Source organism: Hetaerina americana, unplaced genomic scaffold (genome assembly GCF_022747635.1).
Source record: "Hetaerina americana unplaced genomic scaffold, ioHetAmer1.1.p SCAF_66, whole genome shotgun sequence".
In the NCBI taxonomy this organism is placed as follows: domain Eukaryota; kingdom Metazoa; phylum Arthropoda; class Insecta; order Odonata; family Calopterygidae; genus Hetaerina; species Hetaerina americana.
This window is the reverse complement of record NW_027287272.1, coordinates 957,210-984,354: the sequence shown is the minus strand read 5'-3', so window position 1 is coordinate 984,354 and position 27,145 is coordinate 957,210. Positions and strand designations below refer to the sequence as shown.

The 27,145-nt window shown below is 44.8% G+C and overlaps 1 protein-coding gene across 1 annotated transcript in view; it reads right to left on the bottom strand.

Moving 5' to 3' along the window:
* The window catches only part of stj (voltage-dependent calcium channel subunit straightjacket), a 165,879-nt gene that overhangs the window by 92,642 nt on the left and 46,092 nt on the right, over positions 1–27,145 (bottom strand). The window lies entirely within an intron of this gene.

The following is a 27,145-nucleotide window of genomic DNA, read 5'->3' as shown; positions in this document are numbered from 1 at the left end:
ATTATACTTAAATAAAATTGATAAATAGTACAACTATATTAAATTACCTATTGGTACCTATATTAAGTGGACTGATGATGTCATCTGTAACTCTAATATGATCTCAAAAAATAATTCGTTTACGTCTGATATTTTTCGATAAATCCATTGAATTTCATGCCCCTTCATGCTTCTAATTAACTTTCATACCAAATAAAATAAAATTTGACATGGTGGTCATAACTTTTGTCGAGGAGGGGTGGAGGTTCAAACTTAATTGTGGGCACCCCAAAGTAACTCCACTTAACATGATTTTTCTGCCCATTTAGAACTTTCTGAGTATCCATGAAGTGGAAATGGTCCATCTTATCACCCGAAATATGTCAATCCTCACTTATCAAATGGGCTTTGAGGCTGCAGAGGTACGGTTTTTGTTTGCAACCAAATATTTACTGTTCCTCATTGGCCTAAATATTTCTTTTGCCTTCATTCTGTTGCATATTTTTCCTTGTTAATTTAATCCACCTTAAAATGGTTTTTTTTCTCAGGCATGGTGTTAGATATACATGTTTATTTATTTTTCTTCTCTCATTAATCAGATTCTCATGGTATAGCTTCAGTTTTCTAGGTTCCTTAATTGATTATCTGCCAGATTTTGTAAATAGGTATTGTTTTTTTTACTTTTTGTTTTGCAACACAGAAAAAATACTTTTTTTGATATGTATTTTCATCATCTGTTGCTTTTCTGTCATACAGATTTTTTCTTTCTCAGCTTAGCATTATACACTCATATCAGATGTTACTTCTGCCAGAATTTTTATTTAAGTTCATATATTTTTGGACTCATGTTTCATTTTAATATTTATGTTTTCCCTGGTTACTATCTACTCCCTTCCTTGGTGATGTAATACTATGATAACTGTTATGCATGAGGGCACATGGCATGTTGCACTGTACAGAATTTGCAATAAGTTCATCTTCAAATACTATGGTTAACTTTCTTCTGGTGCATATCCATAAATAAGAAAAACTGTGTTTTCCACAGTTTAATTGGTACATGCTACCATTCGTTTCACTACACTGTAGCATGTTCATGTGCAATATAAGATGTACTTTGAAATCCCCATTTATTTAGCCCTTTGAAGAGAGAAGGGAGGAGGAGCATTGAAGGAAGTGTGAGTTGGGTTCACCTATTGATGACCAAGTCCTTTGAGATGATGGAGAAGGGAAGAATTGGTGGACAGAAGGAGGAGTGTTCTTGGTAGGGGTGAACAATGTGGTAAAGTATTGGTCAGAGCAGTGGGACGAGGTCAGGAATCTAGGTCTGGGCAGGATGCTTGCGGACAATAAGGGTGAAGGGGGCCAAAAAACAAGGGACACAGCATGGCAATGTCTCATCTCTATTCATGGCAATTTCCATCTGTTCGAGGGAATCCAGTTTCCCGGCGTTCTTTGCTCTGCGCAGTCCATCCACTGTCAAATCATCAACTGCTTGGTATTGTTTTCAAACAGGTGATTGGCTGCATTGGGACATTGGGCTTGAGATTCCTGGAGGACATTCCCCTGCTCCATCATCCTCATTCTGAACGTTAGAGCATAAGTTGGTGTGCTGTCTCTCAATTAGTTTGGGAGTGTGAGCAGTGCTTATCCTTGTCATTGCTGACAAAACGTATAGGTTCATTGGTGTGTCATGGATTCCACTCTGCGATGGGTGGGTAATAAATCAATAAGTTTTTAGAAAATGCTAGGAATGAAGGGTGTCATGGATATCTATAATTTCCACAAAGTTACCTTTGATGCCGTTAAGTTTTTTTCCTTGTACAGTGTGTACTTGGTCTTCACTCTTCTGGGAGTTTATAAAAAACTAGTTTTTTTTTAAGTTTATGCACAGCCAAGTGCTCATTCAGTTAATGCACTTCTTCAATCAGGACTCTCTGATAGTCTGCCTCTTCATCATTCATTGTTTGCTTTTCTGCTTCATAGATACTGGTTCCTGTTGTTTCTGTTACAATCTGAAAGTGGATCTGGGGGTACGTTGACGATAATAGTTTTAGTGTATTCTCTTATATTGTGATTATTCTCATCTTGAATGGTCAGACGATACACATTTGATGCTTTTGTGTAATTGGCATTGAAATTGATAGAATAATAAAACTGCATCTTACAGGGTCCGGAAAATAAGTATCGTGACTGGTTCGCTGCAGCCTTAGCGGAGTGGTGGATGGGGGTACAAAGGACGGTCGGCTCGGTAGAGGGGTCCCCCACCACTCAGGTACACTTTAGTTCAGTCGCCTCAGGGCATGCGTTGAGACAGGAGGTGGATTTTTGCGACGTGTGATTGTTTGTGGTGTCGTCGCGCCAGCATGGAGTGGACCGTCGAGCAACGCTACGCTGTGAAGTTTGGCGTTAAACTCGGGAAATCCGCGTCGGAGACCCTTGAACTCATCAAAGAGGCTTATGGGGATGACGCTTTCAGCCTCACCAGAGTTTTTGAATGGCACAATACGTTTAAGGAAGGCCGGGAGCTCGTCGAAGACGAGCACCGCGTCCGACGCCCGATGACCGTTCGAAACGATGCTCAGGTGGCCAGAGTGAAAAAAGGTTTGGACCCTGACAGGCGTTTTACCATCGCCTTTGTTAGTGAGGAGACCGGCCTTTCAGTCGGAACCGTCCACACCATTGTAACAGAGGATCTTGCGATGAGGAAAGTATGCGGGAAGCTGGTGCCGAAAGTCTTGAGCGAGGAGCAAAACTGTCGCGGGTGGTAACTTCGCAAGAAATTTTGGACTGCATCCAGGAAGATGAAGATTTTCTCGACAACGTTGTTACCTCAAATGATAGCTAAAAGGGAGTTCAAAGGATATCGGTTCGGCTCCATCGAGGTGGTTCTAGTGGTGACGACAAAGACTCTCGACAGTATTCTGGAAACAGATTTCCCGCGTTTCGTGAACACTGATGATATAGAAAAAAAATCGACTTACATTTGGTCGAACCAGTGAAAAACGCACGCGCAGATTGATTGCTATCGCACTAATTATAACACACACCAAGGCTAACTATAATCTACGACAATATGGTGGTCACATGTCCAACAATTTAGGGAAAACTGACGCGCGAAGTAATCAGGATTGCCAAATTCAATTAAATTGTGAAACCTGCTACATGTAAATAAGGCCATCCTTTAATTTGGGTTTTACCCTTGAATTCGCCAGCGAAGCATCTGAAGAGATACGGGAAATAACATCAGCTACCCCACCCAGTGGCCATTTCGCCAATATTAATAAAATAGTAATTTGGTGCAATCAGATTCGCGTTTAGTCGCATTTAATGCCCGGGAGGTTACGACAAAATTAGAAGTTTCATTAAATATTCGTCTGCCTTCTTCCGGCCACATTTCTTCGATTTTATTCCTGTTGGTGGCATTTATCATCAAACTTGGAGGAATATTTCCGCCATCCCGGAAAATGATATACAAAACGCCCCTGAGGCAACTCGCTTTTGCATTTGTGATCGTTTTTACTTACGGTGGTAGATGGCAGATATATATATATATATATATATATATGTGGGTCGCGGTAGTCCAGTGGGTAGAGTGTTGGACTGCTGACCGGAGGGTCCGGGGTTCGATTCCCGGGCTAGGCGCTCTGGGTACCTGCAGCTCCACCCAAGCTAAAGTGATTTTTCGGGTACCAGATCTTACTGGGAAACCATAACCGGCACAGGGAAAGGAACTGGCCCCCCTACCCTGATGTGTGAATTTCACACGCCGTATAGGGCTTAGTACTGGGTGAACTCTCACCATCACCTACTAAACCGACCTTCGGGTTGATTACTGTGTTTATATATATATATATATATATATATATATATATATATATATATATATATATATATATACACATAAAAACACAGATGTAGATTTTTAGAATATAGAGACACAAAGAAAGGACACTCACAAATTGTTATTTGACGTTTCGACAGCACGGCTGTCGTCTTCAGAAATCAATATAGTATATATATATATATATATATATACATGCGTGGAAAAAATCGGAATGGGGTTATAATGCCGATGATTACGTATCCGAACTAAAAAAAACGATGGAATGGTTATTTATGAGATATTTTTTTGGACGAGAATTACAATTAATCCTTAAAAAAAATGATTTCCTGGGTTCCGGAGATAAGAATTAGGGAACGAATTTGGTCAATTTTTAAACGAATAACCCCTTTCTCACAATCTATTCCCCTCCACTCTTCCCACCTTTCTCTCTGTCGTCGACCGGATCGCAACGGGGGATAAGAAAAATTTTTCCTCGGGCATCATGGAGGTCAATTACTGTATTTTCGATACACACACCTCAGATGGACATACTCCCTCCCCACAAAACACCGCCGTCACGCGAATTTCCAATCCTCCCCATCCGCCTCTTTATCACGATGCACAGTGGCGGCACGTTGCCGTGTCCCCCCATTCTTATTCTTTCGCGGATTCAATACCACTCGTGCCCTGGTCGCGTACTCGGGCATGCCCGGTCACCGATTAAACATCCCGATAAGGGATCGCGGGACCCCTTATGCCTTTTGGGGAAGCTTTTATTTCTGCATCCGCTCGAGTACCGCCGCCAACCAATCAGGTGCCGAGGAGAGACTTGGTGAAGGTTTGTAATCCTTGAAGTCACGCGCTGCCGGGATTTGCGAAGACTAAGGCGCAAGAATCGAAACGGTTGAGACGAGAACATGGCGGCCGCGCGCAGTTTCGTGGTCTGGTGCAAAAACGTGCGCGCCTCGTCGAAATATTTTTAATAGCATTGTCGCGAGTCTCGCGTGTGGATAATGGCGGGCGTGCTTCGATGCTTTCTCAAGCTCGCATGCTCACCTTTTGTTCGAAATACTCGTTATTTGAGACGATCACGGCATTACAGTGAAGGTGGGATATGGGAGAGGAATTGCATTCGCGAAAGTAGTGTTTTAGAAACGGGAGATTTTTGATGAAAACGTCTAGGGCGGCTCTGAAACATTAATGAAAGATAAGCGGTGATTGATGTAGGACATGTATCATTAGAGATTGAGTGAGAGGATTTGTGCGGAGGGAGGTATTTGAGATGATGCTCAACGAGATAAGGGTACATATAAAGTTCGGACGGACGGACGGAAAAAAATAAAAGTTTTTGGCGAAAATTCGTGGTGAGTAGAGTGTTGAGAGATAGTGGCATAGCCAGCCAAGTGCACTAACCTAAGTACTAAGCATCGCATGAGGTTGAATGAATGTTTTCCAGTTAATGTGGAACTCATTGACGGACATAGGTAGCTAGTTATATGGATCTGATACATGTAAAATAATGCCCTTGGGGGAAACATTTAAGGCAGATCTTAAAAAAGACATTACTTCTTTATACCAATGTATGTTATGTGGTTCAATCATCACGTTCTATGAACGTTTCCGTACGTTGTCTTTGCGTCGAGTCACAAATTACCCACATTTTATATCAGTCGATCGCGTTGTAAGTAAGCGACATGGTATTCCTTCCTTGGCTCCTCCGAATCTCCCAATTGACCAAAGACACAATGTTGCAAGTATGCGACATATTATTCCATCCCTGGCTCAAAAAATTGGGAATAAAAGCCCTGGTCGCGGGGAGAAAAGCAGTCAGTTGGTAATCTGGCGGTGACCGGTAGGACGCGAGGTTTCGGCTGTGTTGCGCTTATCTCGACAGCGTGTCCCATTGCTGACTCACCTTCGGAAGAGGGCACTGCCTGGGTTACGAGTTTCATGACCGCGTCCACCCTGCCTTTATTGCTTTTCCTTTCCGACAGACGAGGGCCTTGCCCGTGTTAAGGTGTCTGTGACAGCGTTCGCCGCCCCCGCACTCCTCGTCCGACTTTGCCTTCGGATTAGGGCACCCCTGCCTGGGTTACGAGTCTATCCTGCATTTACCCCGTCCCAGGCAATGTTCCGCCATGCTAATGTTGTCCTTTCTCGCGTTAGGTTCCCAGGGGTCTAAACCAATCCATAGAACAATTGCCTACACTTATGCAAATGGTGTAATATGACTGATGTTGTATAATACACGATTGTTTTGGTAAGACTCCGCGTATTTAATGTGATATTCCCCGATATCCTTTGTGTCGCATTCGAAACTCCCCTTGCGGCAATCGATAAAACTTCTATAAGATTCCAAGTAGACGTGATTTCACATAAAGTTAGTCTCTTTGAATTATGGTGGAACATGCTTTGCTATGACATTTACTACATGGGTCGGCCGATCATAAATTTAACGCAAAAAAGGGTACTCTCTCTCCTATCATTGTGATCTAACAATGTATAAAGGTCAAAATGAAAAAAAAAGTTTCCCCGGGAGGAGTTTCGGTCACGTTTTCTGGGCTTTTGATCCCCCTGCGGCAGTTGCCGGGGGGAGGGGGGGAAGAGGGAGGCTCTGTTAATGAGATTTCTGGGCCCGATCAGGAGCCCCGCACGCTGCGGGCGGCGACGCGGTGGGGAGGCGCGCAAGCAAAGAAGGCTCTTCCACGCGGGGTAGAAATTGCGAAAAAAATTTTCTGCTTGGAACAATTTGGGTATCCTGTGTATCAGATGATGCTGTAAATCTTCCAATTTAGGCAACCAACTTTAATGCAATTGTATAAGCAAAAATAAATAAATAAATTTATATATATATATATATATTAATATTATATATATATATATAGTAGGATGCTGAAGACTGTGATAGAGGGGAGAATGTTAGGCAAACGAGGAAAGAGCAGGAACGGGATAGGCATGTTGGACGGGATGAAGGGAGGAAGGAAGTAATCAGCGCTACAGAGGGATCTGATGTAAACTAGGTTACTGGGTTTTGTGTTTTGTTAGGAGTCACAAAACTTTTATTTGATAGCTGTGTCCATCCAAAAACCTACCATAACCGGTAGATTACCTTATAATAATAGGTGGTATCGTAAAAAATATATATATACACACATATATATATATATATATATATATATATATATATATATATATATATATATATATATATACACATACAGGTATATATATACACATATATGCTTTCGTAGACGTAACACGGAAGTGCCGAATAGTACAATACACAGTAACACACAATATAGAAACACAAAAAAAAGAACACTCACACGTATTTTCTTGATATTTCGACGGAAACAATCCGTCTTCCTCTGAAGATATAGAAGTAAGTTACTTCTATATCTTCAGAGGAAGACGGATTGTTTCCGTCGAAATATCAAGAAAATACGTTTGAGTGTTCTTTTTTTTGTGTTTCTATATTGTGTGTTACTGTGTATTATATATATATATATATATATATATATATATATATATATGCACATACATACACACAAAATTACACACACGTGAAAAATGCATATTTATTTACTGCTTAAGTCAATCGAAAACTTGAGGTCGACCCAATGCGTTCATCAGTTGAACCAAGGTGGTCTTGATTCCGCCCCCCAATGACCTTTTTCCACCGTCTTTGCAATGTTTTCCTTTCTCCTCGTCGCTATCTTTCCCCCAGGCTTATATCTTCAGAGTTTCACGACATATAAAACCATAAACACAGTAATCAACCCGAAGACGTTGATGGTAGAGTTCACCTAGTACTAAGCCCGAGGGCGTGAGAAATTCACACATCAGGGTAGGGGGGCCAGCTCCTTTCCCGGCTATGGTTTCCCAGGAAGATCTGGTACCCGAAACATCACATGGTATGGGTGGAGCTGCCGGTGCCCAGAGAGGCTTTCCCAGGAATCGAACCCTGGCTCTCCGGTAAGTAGTGGCACCTCGATAATCAGGAGGTATTAACGAAAAATCAGCACGGTTTCCGAAAAGGTATATCCTGCGAGACACAACTTGGACTTTTTGTTCCCCTTAATTTGTGAAAAGGTAATGTTCCGCTGTAAGCGATTTTTCTAGATTTCAAGAAAGCCTTCCACAGAGCACCTCAGAGTAATCTACTCGCAAAGCTAGAAGCATACGGCATAGATGAAAATATCCGGGGTTGGATTAAAGAATTTTTGAATGGCCGGGTTCAAGGAGTATTGATAGATGGAGTCAGCTCAAATGCAGTAGAAATTACTTCAGGTGTTCCCCAGGAAAGTGTTATGGAACCTCTTTTATTCCTACTTCACGTTAACGACATTGACTCTGTAGTCACCGGTAAGATACGTTTATTTGCCGAAGATGATGTGATTTACCGTGATATCCGTGATCCTGAGGACACAGCAGCTTTGTCAGATGGCCTTAATGCTATACGAACTCATACAACGGTGGTGCAACACTTGGCAATTAGAATTTTCACTTAAAAAAGTGCGTAGTAATGAATATTTGGAAAAAATATGCAATTTCCCTCCCGAACACCTACTGAACTGGGAACACGGAAATGGAATGTGTAGACTCGATTAAAAACCAAGGCGTTACCTTCACTAACGATCTCTCCTGGGTGGAACAGATGCGAGGAATATGAGGACAAGCTAACAAAAAATTAGGATTTATTATAAAAGTACTTGGTAAATGTGATGAAAAGGTCAAAGAGAAATGTTATATGTCGTTGGTTATGACTCATTTATAGAATATGCTGCAAGTATGTGTAGTGTGAATTGAAGTATATGTAGTGTGAAAATGTAATGAGAAAGTTAAAGAGATGTGTTATTTTGCTCTAGTTAGACCTCATTTGGAATATGCCGCAAGTATTTGGGATCCGTGGGAGAAATTTTGGCAAAAAGAATTAGATAAAGTCCAGAGAAAATCCGCTAGATTCGTTAAAAATTGTTATGATAAGAACACAAGTGTGACAGGTTTCTAAGTGGGATTTAGGCTGGGAACCACTTGAAGTGCGGAGAGAACAAGCGAGGCTTAGACTTTTAGAAAGGTTCAGAACAAACGAGTTTAACTATGACACTGAAGGAATTATAATGGCCCCACACTACTTAGGTAGATCAGACCACAAAGATAAACTAAGGGAGATAGATTCCAGGACAGATAGGTACAAATACTCATTCTTTCCCCGAACAATCAGAAATCATAATAGTAAGGAACCGAAGTCACTTTAGAAATATTGAAAACATTTAATTTACAAGTCGGAGCAAAGTTAAACATTGCAAAGCTGTTAGGTATACTTTCAGGTGCATGTGTATGTAAGATGTAGTTTGAGTGTTTGCATGTGTGTGGGGAGAAAGTGTTCTTGCATGAATGTGTGCCATGTTTTTTTTGTGAATGTATGAATTTGTGGTTCTAGCATGCGGTTTTTTTCTTTTCTAAATTACGGGTGGTGTCCTGACACCCCCCGCCACACGCCCTTGCGGTTGCTTGCGGGGTATTATGTGGATGTAGATGTAGAAGTATATGGGATCCTTACGAAGTAGGATTAATTGCCGAATTGGATCGCGTGTAGAGAAGAGGAGCTATAGATTTGTAAAACGTTTCTATGATAAATTTGGTAGCGCATCCAAAATACTAGAGGAGCAGCTAGGCTGGGAATCACTCAATGGCGCGAAGGTTAAATTACAGATTGAAGCTCTTGCATATGAATTGGAAGGACGTCTCTTTAGCAGGGATGTTGAAAATGTATACTACCCCCATCGTACTACGGGAATAGAGATCATACTAATAAAATGAGTGAGATTAAGAGTAGATCAGATATATTTAGAGATGCTATTTTCCCCTCAAACGATAAGAGATGAGAATTAACACTGTCCAACCGCGGTAGGGGTAAAAATATTCGGGTCAAAATTGGTCCTGTGCGTATTCACTCCCTGCCACACACCCAAGTGGTGTCTTGTAGGGTACTCAAAATAAAAATATAAAGCGCTCTTTCCCAAACTACAGTCTTCAAAATCCCACTGCCGGCCAATCCATTCACTTCATCCATTTTTTTGCATCCTAATGATTTCTCCCAACAATCCCCTCTCCTCGCCTCTCACTAATTCTATCATTCTTCTTCAGCGACCACGTTTCCGCGCCACACAGAAAGAGCGAAATTTACTGTTATTTCTATGACAGGGGAACACCATTCATGTGGATTTCAATCTTATGGTTTGCCAACTGTAGCCTTCCATCCTTCTCTCTATTCAGTATTATTTCCCCCTCATTACTTCTCCGTTTTTACGCCCTTCTTAAGTTGTCTCAAATCCTATGTATGTATTTCATATATCCTATGTACACTAGGTCTTCCTTTGCCGGATCGTCACATCTTTTGCGTTTCTTACTTATCCATTTATGCCCCTCAAGGTGTGTTCAATCCATCTATTTTCTTCTTCTTCTCTACCGTTGATTTCTCTCCGCATGTTCCATTTCCTTTCTGCTCCTATCTACTTCCTCGTTCCTCTCTTCGTTTATCCATTCACTCTTTAGCATTCTCCTCTTCAGCACCATGTTTCGAAGACCTCCGTTCTTCTCCGTCGGCTCATACTTTTCAAACGTTCCAGGTTTCTGATCCATAGAGTGCAATACTCCATATGGGAAAGTTTTGACGGACTACTTTCCTTGTTTTCAGACCCAGGTATTCTTTGAACATAGCAGCCGACTCTCCTTCATGAACGTCTTCATAACTTCAGCCATTCTTCCCTTGATGTCGGTTGAACTTCTTCCATCCCTGAGTTATGCTTGCCGCCCAGGTATCTGAGAAAGGGTTTATTCCACTCGTTCTAGTTTCACTCCTCAATTTTCGATATCTGCCTTCATCTTATCCCTTCCTCACACCCACTCACACACACGAGGATTTTATTTTTCTTCCTGTTGATGCTCATATCATATTCCCAAAGTACTCGGTCCATAGCATTCAGAGTTGTTTCCAGGCTCTCTCGAGTTTCTCCCGCAACCAATGCGGTGTCGTCTTCGACCCGGAGCACATTTTGATTCATTCGCCATTCCCCTCGACCCCTCGCGACGATTTGTAGGAAGCGATTTATTTGTGGCGTGCATCCCCCAACCAGATGAAGAAGAAGGAGAAGGCTCTCATGGTGGGGAAGGCGAGTGGCGATTATTTCTTTCCCTCGCTCCCACCCTCGGCGTCTTATTTCAAACCCGCACCCCCACCGCACAGTTCGGGGGGAGGGAGGCTTCATTTTCTCCCCCGAGAGAGCGATTGGCATGTTCCCCGATAGCCGGAATCGATGCGGTCCCCACACACCCAAAACCCCTCTTCGCCTTCCTACATCTCCCTTCAAGGAGCGCCTAGAAGGCGGAGGAAGGAGAGGGTGTGGTGGGGGTGCCGAGAAAGGAGACCTCGCCTTCTCCTTCCCCCCCCACCCCCTGTTCGCAAGCAGCCCATTTGGAGGGGGAGGGGTAGTGCAGGAGGTGTCGCTTCCGCCCTCTCTTTCGAGAGGAAATCGAAATTCGACCTCTAAAATTTCAAGAAGGGTTTTGGGAGACTAAAATATTTACGGTATCAAAAAAATGTCTCGGAATCGGACCATCAGTGAATCATACGTGAGTGGTCCCAAAGTACCCGGCCTGGCATAGAGATGGCGGTAGTTGTTTGAAAAATATCACTGTATTAGAAATTACGCAATCTATAAAGTATATTTTTCAAATTTGAAGACGCCACGTTGTTTAGTATTTGTTTGGCAGCCATCAATAGTGAACGTTTTCAGTGAATTTGTGAAAGTGGAGAAAATTGTTCATCGTTATGTGATACAGCAATTTTATTTAAAAAGCCACAGCCCAACTAATATAAAAGCTGAATTCAATACAATATTCAGGGTGAGTCCGCTCTTTCGTTTACAACAGTAAAATATTGGGTAGCAGAGTTTAAACGACGCCGTACGAGGTGTCGAGGCAAGCATCGCATTGGTCGACCAAATGAGGTGACGACTCCAGAAACGGTGAAGAAAATCCACATATGAATATTGGTTGACTGTAAGTGCGCGAAATAGCAGACTTAGTAGGCATTTCAAAAAGTGCGGTACATCGCATATTAACTAAAAATTTGGACATAACAGTAACAAAGCAGAATTTTTGCACCGTTTCATAACCACGGATGAAACATGGGTCCATCACTTCACACCCGAGACATAAGAACAATCAAAGCAATGGATTCTGGGATAATTTTCATTGATTGTGTCAAAAAAGGAAAAACTATCAACGGTGAGTATTATGCGAACTTATGGCAACTTTAGAGCGAAATAATCAAGTAAAAGATGCCGCATTTAGCTAAGAAGAAAGTGTTGTTCCATCAAGACAATTCACCAGCTCACAAATCCATTATTGCAATGGCCAAAATTCATGAATCAAAGTTTAAATTGCTACCTCATGCACCCTATTCGCCAGATTTAGCCCCCTCGGATTATTTTCCGTTCGCAAACTTGAAAAAATGGTTGAATGGTCAAAGATTTTCTCACCGTGAAGAAGTGATGTCGGCAGTTAATGGCTATTTTGAGGAGCGAGACAGTTCTTATTATAAAAAAGGGTATCGAGCTTGTTGAACATCGCTAGGAAAATTGTATAGAGCTGAAAGAAGATGATGTTTAAAAATAAATACATTTTTTTCTAAAATTTTTGTGTTTTCTTTGTGTGGGCGGTTACTTGTGGGACTACCATCGCACAAGGCGGTTATCTGGAACTACAGCGTAGGAATACCTACCAAACTTCAGGAGGAAGAAGTAAGTACCAATATGCATTTATTGGTTGTAGTTTCGTTTTCCTAAAGGCAGTAGTACCTCGCAAGGGTGGAGTTTCCGCGAAACCTTCGTCGTTATAATGATGCCTCGCACGGGTCGGTCGGTTTATGTTGGAATCGAAAGTTTTGTGTAAGAGGTTTTTCGGAGAAGGAGATTGAACATGGCGGACTCTGTGTTTGGTTTCCCTCCCAGTTGTGAGAGTCGCGTGGGTGCGTGATTGTTGATTTCGATTGAATGCCGCTGCGCCACAAAATGTAAACAAAGTGACAATGGAACGACGAAATCACAGAAATATAAACAGCATGGAGATGGACGGATATTTTGATACCCTTATCTCTCCAACGAAGTATAATGTCTTTGCGACAACGACGGAATTGAGAACAGTTTAACAATGAAGCCCTTTCTCATGCCGAGTGGCAGTACTTATGCGATTTCCTCGAAGTCGTATTCCGATTGATAAGACGCCTAGTGGTAAGGCGAATGCGCCTGGGTGGAAATGTTTGCCTTTAGTGCTATGGTCGTGAATTTTTCAAGAGGGAAAAACGAATCCTTCACTCTCTTTATCTTTTCGACGTGGTCCATCTCTCTCTCCCTCTTTCTCGACTCACATGACATTCTCGCCCAGGACGCTTGGTATCGCCAGAGGTGATTCTGGAAGTAACCCATTTATCATCCTTAAGCATTAAAAACCTATGATTACTTTTAGGCTCCATAGCATTAGCTTTGCAGCATTCCGTTCTTATCTATTTGTTGTTGGTTCCCTCTCACTCCCGACCCGATAGTTTCTCTGTTTTGCGTCCTTCTAAATCTGTGCTATGCCCTATGTAGTGGGTCTTACTGTATGGGATCTTCCACTCATCTCTCCAGTCTCCGAGATACGCATGCGTTGTATAAAGAGTTTCGGGAAAATTTCCCGGGGGAAATAGATATTGCTCGTACTATGCCTCAAAATTCTTCAATAAAGTACATCCCTTGAGAACGTCGACACACACTTTGGCCAGAGCGGCTTTTCAACGACTTGAAGGCTCCTTGGTGGACGGATTCCGGAAGGTCCTTAAAGGGTACGTGTGCAAGCTTCTTTGACGGCACTTAGGGCCCCATGGTGGTATCCTTTGAGGGAGGATTTCACCATTATAGGGAATAGGAATAATAGGGTGCAGGTGGCGCGAAGCCGGGGGACTCTAAGGGGGTTGGGGAATAGTCGCGATGCCATATGCAGAAGGTCTTCATAAGCAGACAGACACTAGACTTCTCTTTAGGTCGTCCGTCCAAAGACCTTCGGGAGGACGAGTTTAGCGCAGATCAGATTTCGCGTCGCCAAATTTTCAGTGATTTAAGAGGTGTGTGCATTGTCACTGTCTTGTATCGATGTTTACTTCTTCGTGACTCAAACTTGACCATTTCTATACCACGTAAGAAAACATCTGGACGAATAGTTTCAGTGGAGATCGCATTGATTGTGAAGTGACCATTGACCGCGATTTCCTAGACGGGTGACCCGGGTTCGATTCCAGCTATATTGGGTATTCTAGTGTGCTGAGTATTCTGATCCAGACGAAAAGTACGCTATTGATAGGTATTCCTGCAGGGATACTATCAAGGAGATATATGTACTGTGTGAAAGGCAGAGTACTGTAGATAGGTAATCCTCTCCGCATTTGTTCCCACTAAAAACACTCCAAATCTGGCGTTTTAACACCACCCGCCGTACATCCACCCATATGCCAGGTGGGATTTAAGTGAATGTTTATAAAGCCTTTATAAGTATTTGTGAATTGCCCGTCGGGGAATGCGTAGAATACTGACCGGTAATAAATGCGTGAATTGCATGTGTGCCTGACCTCTTTTAACTTATTTTATTGTCCTTATTGTGTAGGCATAGGAATAGCTGCTAACCATGTAAAACTCGTAATATATGTAGCAGTGTTGCATGATTAGTATGCGGTCAACCCTTTCCACGCGGTTTTTGATGGATCTCGGGTTGCCAGGTGCATGAGGAAATGGAGGGAATACGAGGTGTGTCCGAAATGCTATCCGACCTGCGTTCACATGTATCTCTGCATTGGCAATAACCTTCATCCGGGCCGTGTGGCATCCTTCGAAGTAGTTTTGCCCATTTGAAATTGAACCACACGCTCCCAGCGGTGCTTCCACTTCTTAAAGCAGTCCTCGAACGCAGATTTCGGAATGGCCTTCAGCTCGAATCACTCTTATGTCGTCTCGAACCGCTTTCCTTTGAGCGCCTTTTTTCAATTTTGGGAACATCCCCAAGAGTCGCAGGGAGCTATGTCGGGACTTTTTTTTTAACGGGTGTATTAGGAGTAGAGACATCCTAACCAACCCTTCCTTGTTTATTCCAGTAGCAACATACATAGTAGTAATACAACACTGCTATATGTTGATTGAGGGGGTACCTACTCACGATTAAATTCCCCTTTTGTCTTCAATCGCCAAAGTTACTCGATGTGAGATTTTTAAACAGTTATTTACATAAACTCTCAACTTTCCAATAGGTACATAATGATACATTTGACACTACACACTCAACCATCCACAGAATACACAGAACATTAGAATTTAGGCACTTCAAGTACAATTAGTACATATTTTCACAATAATCAGCACAAGTACAGAAACATACAACATAATGTATACAGATAAAAATAGTATGTATCGTGAATGTATATTTTGATTTCTCGCCTAGTTGTAGAGCACGTTAAATAGGAAAATTTACACTGACAATAAAATGTGTTAGATGTGTCTGCTTACATTGCTTAATTACCACTCATGTGACGAAATCAAATAGGAGTTCATAATTGGTGTTTAAGCAGAATAATACTATTTCGCGCAATTTATTTTTATTCACCGCAATGTTATGCCATATTTCTAGTCTTGTTCTTTCATAACGGATACAATCTTCAATTCTGTGTTTGGCGGTGTCCTCTATCAAGCAGATATCACATACATTAGTTCTCGATTTCCTAATTTTGTGAAGGTAATTTGAAAAATTTCCATATTGGGTTTTAGCAGTCGATGTCGTTAATTTGTTCTCAGTTGCCCAGTTTTCAATAATATGCATACATTCCGCAATCATGGGTTCCATTTTGGCTCTGGTGCTTGCTTCTATAGTCAGGGCCATGTCGTCTGCGAAGGAAATGAGCTCGCACCCAATAGGGAAGCCTCTTCTGAGCACCTGGCTGGTTATAAGATTCCAGAATAACGGACCAAGAACCGACCCCTGTGGACAGCCTCTCGTTGAAATCTTGCTTGTTTTTGTTGTTTGCGTGGAGTATCTGACCTCTCTATTATTAAAATAGCTGAGCTTTATTAGATTATCTGGGATCCTTAGGGTATTGAGCTCTTGTATAACGGAAGCCACCAAACGGAATCGAATGCACCTTTGATGTCGATAAAGATGACGATGGTATATTTGCTTTGATTGTCGATTAACCGTAAAAGATGGTGAATGGCATCCGATGTGCTTCTCCCTCTCCTAAATCCATATTGGTTAGGGTGGTAGAGCGTGTTTTCGAAAATAGCTTCAATTCTGCCCTTGATAGCTCTTTCAAATGTTTTGTCCAGATCCGGAAGCAGTGTGATTGGCCTGAATTAGAATGGTTGAGATGGATCCTTTTCCTTAGATTTCAAGATGGTATGCAAGGTTCCGATTTTCCATGAGTCTGGCAAATAGGAAAACATGAGACAATCGTTAAAGATGTTTGCAATGAATTGGTCCAGGTTTCCGGCTAGTTTTTTTAATATGATCCCATGTATCTGGTCGTGTACAGGTGCCTCCTTGGGTTTGATTTGTTGGACCGCTGATGATACTTCGTCCTCGTTGAACGGTTCCATGTCTGGGGTGTCCGGCATGATTAGTGACTCCTCCCTAATGATCGATTGTTCGTAATTGTCAGCAGTATCGTCGGGCAATAAGGTGTTTAATGATATTTTAATTTTTTCCTCCGTAAGAGGGATGGTACCGTCCTCAAGGATAGAAGTTCCAAGTATCGCGGGTAGTTTAACCTTTTCAGCAAATAGTTTGTAGACGAATCCCGAAGCATTGCTGTTAAGATTTCTTGAGCTAAATATTTCCCGAGATTTACGTTTGGATTCTTTGATCTTGAGCTTATATTCCTTTAACTTGGTATCATATCTGCAAAGAAAGATATGTTTATCCTGAGAGTTACACTTTTGATAGTCTTTGCGAAGTTTGTTCACGACTTCTTTCATGCGTTCTAGTTCAGCGGTCCACCAACGGTGTTGATTATCGAGCTTGATGTAAACCGGAATGTTTTCCATCATCATGTCGTTAATGGCAGAAGTTAACTTAGATGCGTTTTCCTCTATTTATTGACCTGGTGGGCACAATTCTCGTTTTAAGGCCCTGTCCTGGAATAATCCAATGACTGTTAGGTGTTTTGAACATATATGGTTCTTGAGCAAGGCAAATATCTAAATTAAGCTGCTCCTTTACTACTCTTAGTTCGTCTGTTGGCGTCTTTGCACCTTGTAGATTGACTTGTGCTAATATAAGGCTATTGCTAGATGCCTCCATGGTCTATTGTCTCTATTAAGTTCCGCAGCCTTCTTTGATACACACCGCATTTAATATCCGACGCCTTATGGTTGCAGTCTTCGATCTTGGCTAATTTACAATTTGCACAGGTGGGCGTTTCTTCATTCTTCTTCCATTCCTTAGTAGTGTGCTCCTCGGAGCAATGGGAGCACACAGAGTTTGGCATTTAAAGCACTGAGTGATTTTGATGTAATCACTTACTTTATGTGAGTCATTACCGACATAGACCCTTCTTAAGTTGTTCAAGGTTTTCCTAGTGTCACAGTCTACTTCAATGACACAATTTACTCTCATACTTTCCCGTTTCCCAAACTTAAAGATTAGCTAAAGGTGGCACGTATCCAATAGGTCGTTTTGTTTCCTGATACACTTCAGTATGTCGTCTTCAGATAGGTTCGAGTTAACGCCAGTAATGCATATTCTTTGTTTGTATTTAACCTCTCTGCGTGTCTTCAGGATGTTCCCGTTAACACATTGATATTCTTCCAGTTTCAGTTCCAAATCATGGTTTTCCGCCTCCAGTCTAACTCCCTTGTCCTTGATTTTCGTTAGTTTGGTGACTTTTATGCCGGTTTTACTCGGGTCTATTAATTGCATAATTTCTTTCTTAGCATCTCCACTGGTTTAGATACCCTTGTTGTCATCAGAGGGGTAAATCATCACTGCCGTCCTACGCTCTGTGGTGATTTTCTTCCCACCTGGGAGCAGGACTTTGTTCGTGTTGTCCTTCCTCTGAATGGCAGCAGTATCAGCAAACGACGGAGTTATGCATGGTTTGCTGCAGCTTGTCAACTCTTCCCGGACAATTTCCCTTATCATCTTGGCATTGCAACTTTGCCCTACGTTAGCTTCTAGTTTCCCGGTCGTTCTTTGGTATCTGGGCATTTAATTACGGAATAAGTCGTCAAGTTTTTTAAGTTCGTCAAAGATTTCGCCCTTTCTGGACGAGGAAATTCTCTCATTACTAATAATTCGTCGCGCGGTGTCGCTGGCGGCACTGAATTGGACATCAAGGGACGGAAGTTCTGTTTCCCCAAATTCAGGTTGGACGAGTGAGAGAGGTCCTCCCCCGGAATGTTTTCCGAAACCATATTGGATGTTTGATGAATACTAAGATTTCATATGTTGTTTATTGCCTGGGCTCGCATAGAATTAGAGAGACACAATGAAATGACCCCTTCACTCGCTAAAGCACACGCAAGACATCGCACTAGAAAATAACACCTTAACCATCAAACGTAAAAAGGTCGGCACATACAAAATGTAAGACAAAGCAAACAGTAAGTTCAAGAAATATTGAGCAAATTTTTAACTGGTTGGTGCAGGTGTTGAAGGATAATATGTGGACACTTAGAGACTTACTCTGATGGATGTGTGTTTCGCCAAAAATTGCTGCACAACAAGGTTCGATGAATGCGCTTGGCGCGTTATCGTGGTGGAGAAGCCAGTCACCTCGCTTCACCAGAGACGCGGTCGTTTTCTTCTCACGGCATCATGACGCAATCTTTTCAGAACTTCAGCGTAATATTCTTTGTTGATATTCTGACCTATTGAAGCAAATCCGCAGTGCTCAACACCCTCACAATAAAAAAATATTTAAAAAAACGCAGGTCGGATACCTTTCGGACACGCTTCGTATATGTAGAAAGGATGGTGAACTGCCACACTCCCTTGAGACGGCTTGCGGGGTATTATGTAGATGTAGTGTCTCATTTAAAATATTAATATTCACCAAATGCAGTGGTAAGTACATACGATATTATAAGGTACCTGAGTATTTGTGGGAAAAATAGGACAGATTTTTTTCAGGAAGAGGTTCAGGAACGAATGAGTAACGAGAGATATATTGGCAAATATATTACCCTTCTACGCGTATAAAAGAGGAAAGCCAATAGATGTCATTGACTTCGCAATATTCGAGGCGATGAATGTGAAAACGGTTACATTTAGAGTCTGTGAACCTTAGAGACCTTGACCCTTCCCCACTTGGTGAAACATAGAGAGCGTGGCTATTCTACCCTCGGGCAAGTGTAAAGCCACAAAATGACCCTTTCTCCTGTTCCTCGAGTTTGTTCTTTGGATTGCCCTCAAGGGGTCTGACCTCACTCCATAACTGCCATGTTTGCTAATACTCTTCTCGGTGATCTTATGTGTGTGTATTAAGATGAAGATTAGCTATTATCACTAATGAAAATCAAGGTTATAATGTGTGCGATCGCACCCCCGATTAAGGATTTCATTTCCATTGCCGAGACGTAATCTACGAAGCACGATAGCAAATATGGCATATTGCGTAACTTGCGCTGTTGCTATGGAAGTTTGACTTACTTGGTTGATTCATTTTTTTAAACCAACTTAACGAAAAAAATCAAATAATGATGAAGTAGCGGGGAATTTGGTCCATGTTATTCGTTTCAGTTCCATCGCAACCTGATTATCCATGGAAAACAATTTGTGTGCGTATCCGCAGAGACCAAATATCCTGAAGAAAAATGTAAAGCGTAAATAATTCACCTTTGATATTTTTTTTCTCCAAAATTAGATGGCGATACTAGGAAAACGTCAGAATAAGGCATACATTCGATTAATTTTTAGTTTGGAAATCAAATTTCTGTCGAGTCACAAAGTTACTATTTTTCATTTCCAATATGAATCAATAAAATAATGTTTCACCTAAAACCATTAATCAGAACTGATTCATCTACAATAGGCGTAAGTAGTTCATTTTCAATTGGACATTTTTAAGAAAAAGAGTACGCGAATGCATGTTTTTCAAAATTCCAAGAAATAGGCAATGTTTCGTACTACATACAATTTGGTGAAACGGAAGTGTGTGGCAAATGGACGAACCTCCTTGAGAGTGACGACTAATGGGGTGACCAGCGACATGACATTGATGACCTTGCCTGCTCTGAAACATTCAATGCGTGGAAACCGTCCTCAGACAAGTGCGAGCGAAATCTTCGGAACGGTGTTATTCGAGTTGGGTGTTAGGATCCGTACCCTTAATCAGGGTTTGGGAGGAGGAAGGGAGGGTTGACCCTGGGCGCGTGAGGGTGTAATAGCGCGGGAAAGGGTCGGCGAGAGGCCAATCCCCGTAATGAAGGGACCGTGGCTGGTAGCCTTGGAAATGCGAGGACGCAGGTGGACCATAGCTGCGGCAGTGGTGGTCAATGGAGAGTTGGAGGCAAGCCTTCTTCATTTGTACTTTAAGGGCGTTGACCTCTCCTGATATGCCCTGTAAATTTCACCGAAGAACCTCTCAAATGGAGTTCGATCCATTTGAAGCTAGAGTGGCCCTGCTTCCCACGTTGGCTTTGCCAGAATTTCTCCTGGAAATGGGTGAATGCCATGGGTACATCTCTTACAGCATAATTCGGCGTCGAATGATGCTACGGATATAATCTGTAACATCAATAATATTTAAAACACGATGGTATATTGTGTGATAAAAAACTGATTTATTCCAGATGCCTGTTACGCGAAGAAATAAATAACGCGTGTGTGTATATATATATATATATACATATACATATACATATACATATATATATATATATATATATATATATATATATATATATATATATGTGTGTGTGTGTGTGCGTGTGTGTGTTTGTGTGTGCACGGTATCGGCCTCAGCACTGCGATGTGGAAGGCAACGGGAAAGCACCACATTATTCTCCGTAGAATATGCAGCCTTGTCTAGCATTCAAATACAGTAGAATGGAAAGATATGTACTACAGTAAACTATCATATTTATATAAATATAAATATACATATGAATATGAATTTAAATATAAATAAATAAATTAACAAATAAATAAACATATATATAATATAAAATAAATTGTGTGAAATTCACACATCAGGGTTGGGGGGCCAGTTCCTTTCCCTGTGCTGGTTATGGTTTCCCAGGAAGATATGGTACCCGAAAAATCACAAAGCCTGGGTGGAGCTGCAGGTGCCCAGAGGCTTGTGTGGGAATCGAACCCGTAACCCTCCCGTCAGTAGTCAAGCCCCCTGGATTACCGCGACCATTATATATATATATATATATATATATATATATATATATATATATATATATATATATATATACTCATATATACAGAAACATATATAAGGAAAAGGGATAGGAACACGTATGGAATCCCAAGAGAGAGCCCGCTATGCCTCGTGCAGTTAAGGCCGACTCAGCGCTCGCGTTGCCTCAGGAGAGGACGAAGGGGCATCGCCGTACAGCATCAACTGGCGACAGGACGTCGTCGTCTGGAATTGTGTCTCCTGAGGACCTTCGTCGTGTGTTCGGGAGAGGGGAGTCGGCGCCAGCGTCGGCTTCCCCGATCCCGTGGACGGCGAAACCAAAGGAGACCGCTGGCAACGTACCTGCCACAAAAACAGATCCAGCACCAACGGTGACACAGGATAGCTCCAGCGGCCCTTTTCAGGACCAAACTGGAGTTGACGACCAGCAAGGTCGCAAGACCGCCAAGAGGAAGAAGGAAGCGAGAAAAACGGTGCTGCCGGTTTCCTCGCAACCAACTTCGTCTTCGGCGCTCCCAGGTGATGAGGAGGGAGCTGCCCGAGCCCTGGACTCGGGCGACGAGTCGGGCGACGGTTTTACCGTCGTCGGCTCAAAGAAAAAGAAGAAGAAGACGTCAACCCCTACGGACGACGCCATCCCGAGGCCTGCTGCCACCGAAGGAGCACCAACGGTGACAAAAAGGAAGACGCCTCCCATTGTGCTGTATGGCGTCACGGACGTCCAGGGGCTCATCGAGCGACTGGAAAAGGAACTCGGGGACGAGTTTGGATTGGAGGTCAGGCGATCTTCCATCCGACTCGTCACCGAGACCATTGAGGGTCACCGAAAGGCGACTGCGGTACTGGATTCCTTGAGGATCCAATACCACACTCAGCCCATCGAGAGAATTCCCGGGGTGAAGCTTTTCATCAAGGGCGTATCTCGGTGGGTCAGCGATGACAAGGTGACTGCGGCCCTTCAGTCACTTGGCTACGTCGTCAGAAGCCTTCGTCGCCTGACGGTCATGGAGGCTGGGAAACCGGTCCCCATTGATCGCCTCGTGGCGAATGTCGTGAGGACGCCGAGAGCAGTGCAGCCAAGGGACATCCGAAAGCTGCACTACTGCTTCGTCACGGTGGAACAGTGCCGTGGGGGAGGTGGCCCGTTGCAGTGCAATAACTGCATGCGCTTCGGGCACATTTCCCTTGCATGTCGCTGCGCCACCAGGTGCCTTCGGTGTGCTGGAGCCCATCGAGTGGAGGAGTGCTCCAGGGGGAGGACTGACGCAGCCATCTGCGCAAACTGCGGAGGTGACCACGCTGCTGTTGCTCGACGCTGTCCTGTGGTGATGGAGGCCTTCCGCCGCCACAAGGAAAACGGCGACGCGAAAAGAAAGGTTGCTCCGGCTGCTGGGAAGCCGGCGAAGAAACCTGTGCCGGCAAGGGCTGCAGCGAAGAAAGTGGAGGGGGGAAAATCCTTCGCCACGATCTTAAAAGGCCCTTCTCAGGACCAAATGGAGATAGACACGGCGACAAACGCCCGGTACCAGATCTCTTCCCCTCCCCCGAGCACAGAGAGGACCGAGGACTTGTCAACCTCGGCCCCGAAAGTCAAAGGGGAAGTCCTTCCGGGGACAATGGAGAAGGAGAGTACGGCAGAGGACCGGGGAACGTCGACGCCAGCAGGCGCCGCCAAGCCTGTGCCCTCTAAGTCTTCCAAAAAGAAGAAGAAGAACTCCCTTCTAGCTCCTGCGGAGAAGAAGGAGGAAGCTGCAGCGGAAAAGCCAGCCAAAACACCGCCGACCGACGCACCCCCGGACCAGGCAAGGACGGCCCTTGTCAGGACCAACGCTCCCCGTGACCCAGAGATTGCTTCCGCGGCTGTCGCTCCCGTCGCCTCCATTGCTCTGCAGGAGGACCAGGAGCTTTGGGTGACAGTTGCGACGATCTCCAAGACTCTGAGGCGGTACATCAGCAGCAAGCAAGGGCTCCTGCTCCTCTCACTCCTGGAGGAACTGGCGAGCGCAAGATCGGTTTCTTCACCCAGTCATGGGTAGAGACCCTCTAGTGCTCGTCCAGTGGAACGCCAACGGCATTCTTCGCCCTCGTGAAGAACTTCGGGCGTTCCTCCAGGACAAGAATGCTGCCGTTGCAGCCATCAATGAGACGCATCTCCGTCCGTCCGACGCATGGAGACTCCCCGGCTGGACCATCTTCAGGTCTGATCGGGAACTTCAGCGCCAGGGTGGTCGAACATCAGGAGGTGCGGCCATCCTCGTCCGGAATAACATTGAACACCGAGCGTGCCGAATGATCACTCATCGGAACGCGGAGGCTGTCTCGGTGGACGTCCGGACGCGGGGAGAATGGCTCCGGATATCTTCCCTATACTTCCCGCCAGGGAAGCCCTGGGACCCGGATCTCATCCTGGACCTACTAGGAAACGGCAGCCCGGCCATCATTCTGGGAGACCTCAACGCCAAGCACCCCACCTGGAATTCAAGGTCTCTCAACACGAGAGGACAAGCCCTCCGCGAGCTTGCAGACGACGAGGGACTAACGGTGATTGGCCCGGCGACGGCGACGCACCAGCTTGGAGACGTCCTTGACATTGCAATCTCACGTGGTGTCCGGACGTCTCTCAGTATGCACTCGTGTGTTGAACTGTCGTCGGATCATACCCCGACCATCCTGCTGCTGGGGACCAGAGTTCCAGTGATTCCAGCCAGATCTCAACTTGACCTTCGTGCCGCGGACTGGAAGACCTTCCGAGGGCTCATCGCTGGTAAGCTGCCGAGGGAACTGACTCCACCAACATCGGAGGAGATGGCAGACCAAATGGTCGGTCATCTCACTGCTACCATCACCGCTGCCATTGAGGCTGCGATTCCTAGAAGGGAGAGGCGCTCGTACTACTTGCGTGTGCCGCTTCCTCCCCCGGTTCGCGGACTCATCACGCGCCGGAATAACATCCGCAGGCGCTGGCAGCGGTACAGGACCGACGACCTTCGGCAGCAGCTACATGCGCTTGACCGGGAAGTCCGCTGCGCCCTCCAGGAAGTCCGCTCGGACAACTGGGAGGCGCACCTACGGGAAGATCTCTTGCGGGAGGATGGCGCGGAGGACATGGAAGAGATCTGGAAGATCTGCAGGAAGCTGCGAGGAAGCCAGCGACTGGACCCCATCGTATTCTGCGGTGATGAGGTGGCGACATCTCCCGGGGCGAAGGCAGAAATGCTTGCGACCTATCTCGAGGGCACCTTCAGTCCTAACCCCGGGAACGCGGATTCGGCGGCCATCGAGGAGGAGATCGCGGTGTCGGAGGAAGCGGTGAATGCTGCCCCTGAAGATGCTAAGGCTGCTCCCCAGTTCCGGAAGGAGGACGTTCTGGGCACGATACGCTGCTTACGCAAGAGGAAAGCCCCGGGAAATGACGATATACCCAATATCGTCATCCGGGAACTTCCGAATGCAGCGGTGGCGTACCTGACCAGCATCTACAACGGCTGCGTCAGGATTTCCTATTTCCCGACCACTTGGAAGAGAGCGAGGATCATATGTCTCCCGAAGACGTCGAGGACGGAGGTGGGACCCGGAGACTTCCGGCCCATTTCTCTACTCGACGGATTCGGGAAGATGTACGAGAGACTTCTGCTGGAGCCGATAATAGGTTTCGTCCGAGAGGCTGACATCCTCCCGGATGAGCAGTTCGGCTTCCGCGAGCGGCATTCCACGGTCCATCAGCTGGTGAGAACCACGGACTTCATCACGGACGCCTTCAACAGGAAGATGTCGGTGGCAGGCGCATTTTTCGACGTCAGCAAGGCGTTTGACCGCGTCTGGCACCAGGCACTGCTGTTGAAGATGCGGAGACTCCACTTCCCGACGTGGATCATCGAGGTGATCCGCTCCTACCTAAGAGACAGGACCTTCGTCGTTTCCTGGTCTGACTCGTTCTCTGGGGTGCACCGGATCTCCGCTGGTGTCCCCCAGGGTTCGGTTCTCGGGCCAGTATTATTCAACATCTTCTCCCATGACATTCCCAGGAGTCATGGGAGGCACGAGGTCCTGTCACTATACGCGGACGACGCGGCGCTCCTGTGCAGCTCCCGGCGAATATCTTTCGCCGTGGAGAGGCTGCAGATCGTCGTCGACGAGCTACTTTCGTGGTATCGTCGCTGGCGGTTTGCAGTCAATGCCGGGAAAACGAAGGCAATCGTCTTCCATACCGGCAGAGGAGCGCCGACAGAAGAGGAGCTGTCGGTGAATGGAGTCACCCTTCCGTGGGAATCCGAGGTTCTCTACCTCGGAGTGCTGATGGACCGGAAACTCCTTTGGAACGCCCAAGCGCGACGTGTCCGAGGGAAGGCCTTCGCGGCGCTTAACCGGCTTCGGCCGATTATTCGTCCGGGGGTCCTGAGCTCGGAAACGAAGCGTCGACTGTACCGAGCGTGCGTGTTGCCTGTCATCACGTACGCAGCGCCGGTATGGTCAGGAGTGCCGAAGTCTACCCTCGCTCTCATCCAAGTGGTGCAGAACTCTGCGCTACGGTGCATCTTGGGATGCGGGCGCTACGCCCGCGTGGAAGAGATGCACCAGGACGGGAACATGGAACCTCTGAACGTCCTTCTTCCGGAGCTGTCTCGAAGATTCTTCGAGAGGGCTGCGGATTCAGACGTCGCCACCATCCGACGCCTCGGAGAGATCCAGGTTTCAACGTGGGACCGCTATAAGCGCCCCATTGCGAGCATGGATCGCCAAGATGCCCTCCCAGCGAAGAAGAGGCCCAGGCTTCAGTAGCAGGGATCGCCAGAACGCCGTGACAACGCAGAAGACGACGCCCTGCCTTAGAAGCCTAGGCGGCTGGAAAGGCAACACAGTGGAGCCCCGACCGGAGTAACGGGGGTCCGTCCACGAGAATTGGAACACGTATAAAGGACAAACACAATAGAGGTGGGGAAGGCGGAATCAAACGGATCACAAGAGTAAAAATATCTCCTCAACCGGGACTCGAACACCGGATCTTTCCACTTGCCGGGCGGATGCTCTTAACCACTTGAGCTATCGAGGATATGTAATTTACCCTGAGATCCGTGGGTCTTATATGTCGCCAAGCGCCCCGATTCTTTAGCCAAGAGATGGCGTCAGGGGGCTGTTTCACCCACCAAAGGAGAAATATATACATAATAATGGGCTGACACAATATAACACAGATAGAATAGAATAGCAACATTTAAAAGGACTCTCACACGGTAAATTGTTCGAGCTTTCGGCCCTCTCAGAGGCCTTCTTCAAGTGAGACCTCTCACTTGAAGAGGGTCTCTGAGAGGGCCGAAAGCTCGAACAGTTTACCGTGTGAGAGTCCTTTTAAATGTTGCTTTTCTATTTGTGTTATATTGTGTCAGCCCATCATTGTGCCGCTCGTGTGAGTTTTTCCGTACAACCGTTATATATATATATATATATATATATATATATATATATATATATGTTTACATACCCAGACACACGAGTGTATACATGCATATTGAAATCCATCGAAGAAATCAAACTATAAATTTCCGTTTTCAGCACGCATCATCCGAGCCATGGGCGTAGACACGGAAAGGAGATTTTAAAACGCTTATAAGGGGACAAAAAAAGAAATAACTAAAAAATTAATTCCAGCATTTTTGAGACAGGTTTAGGTAGACAAAATTGAAATATTATGCGTACGAAGCTAGATTCTTGGTCATAACTACCGTGGAACTATTGCATGACTTGAAATTAATTTTATTTCAACTGGTTTTTAATTTAACCCCGATTGAATTATCAATTGTCCACCTCTAAACTTTTATATCCACCAATCAGGTGCGTACTCTTTCGCTTTTTGAAATCCGTTTCGTCTGACCCACGGTGTTGTAAATTCACCCAAA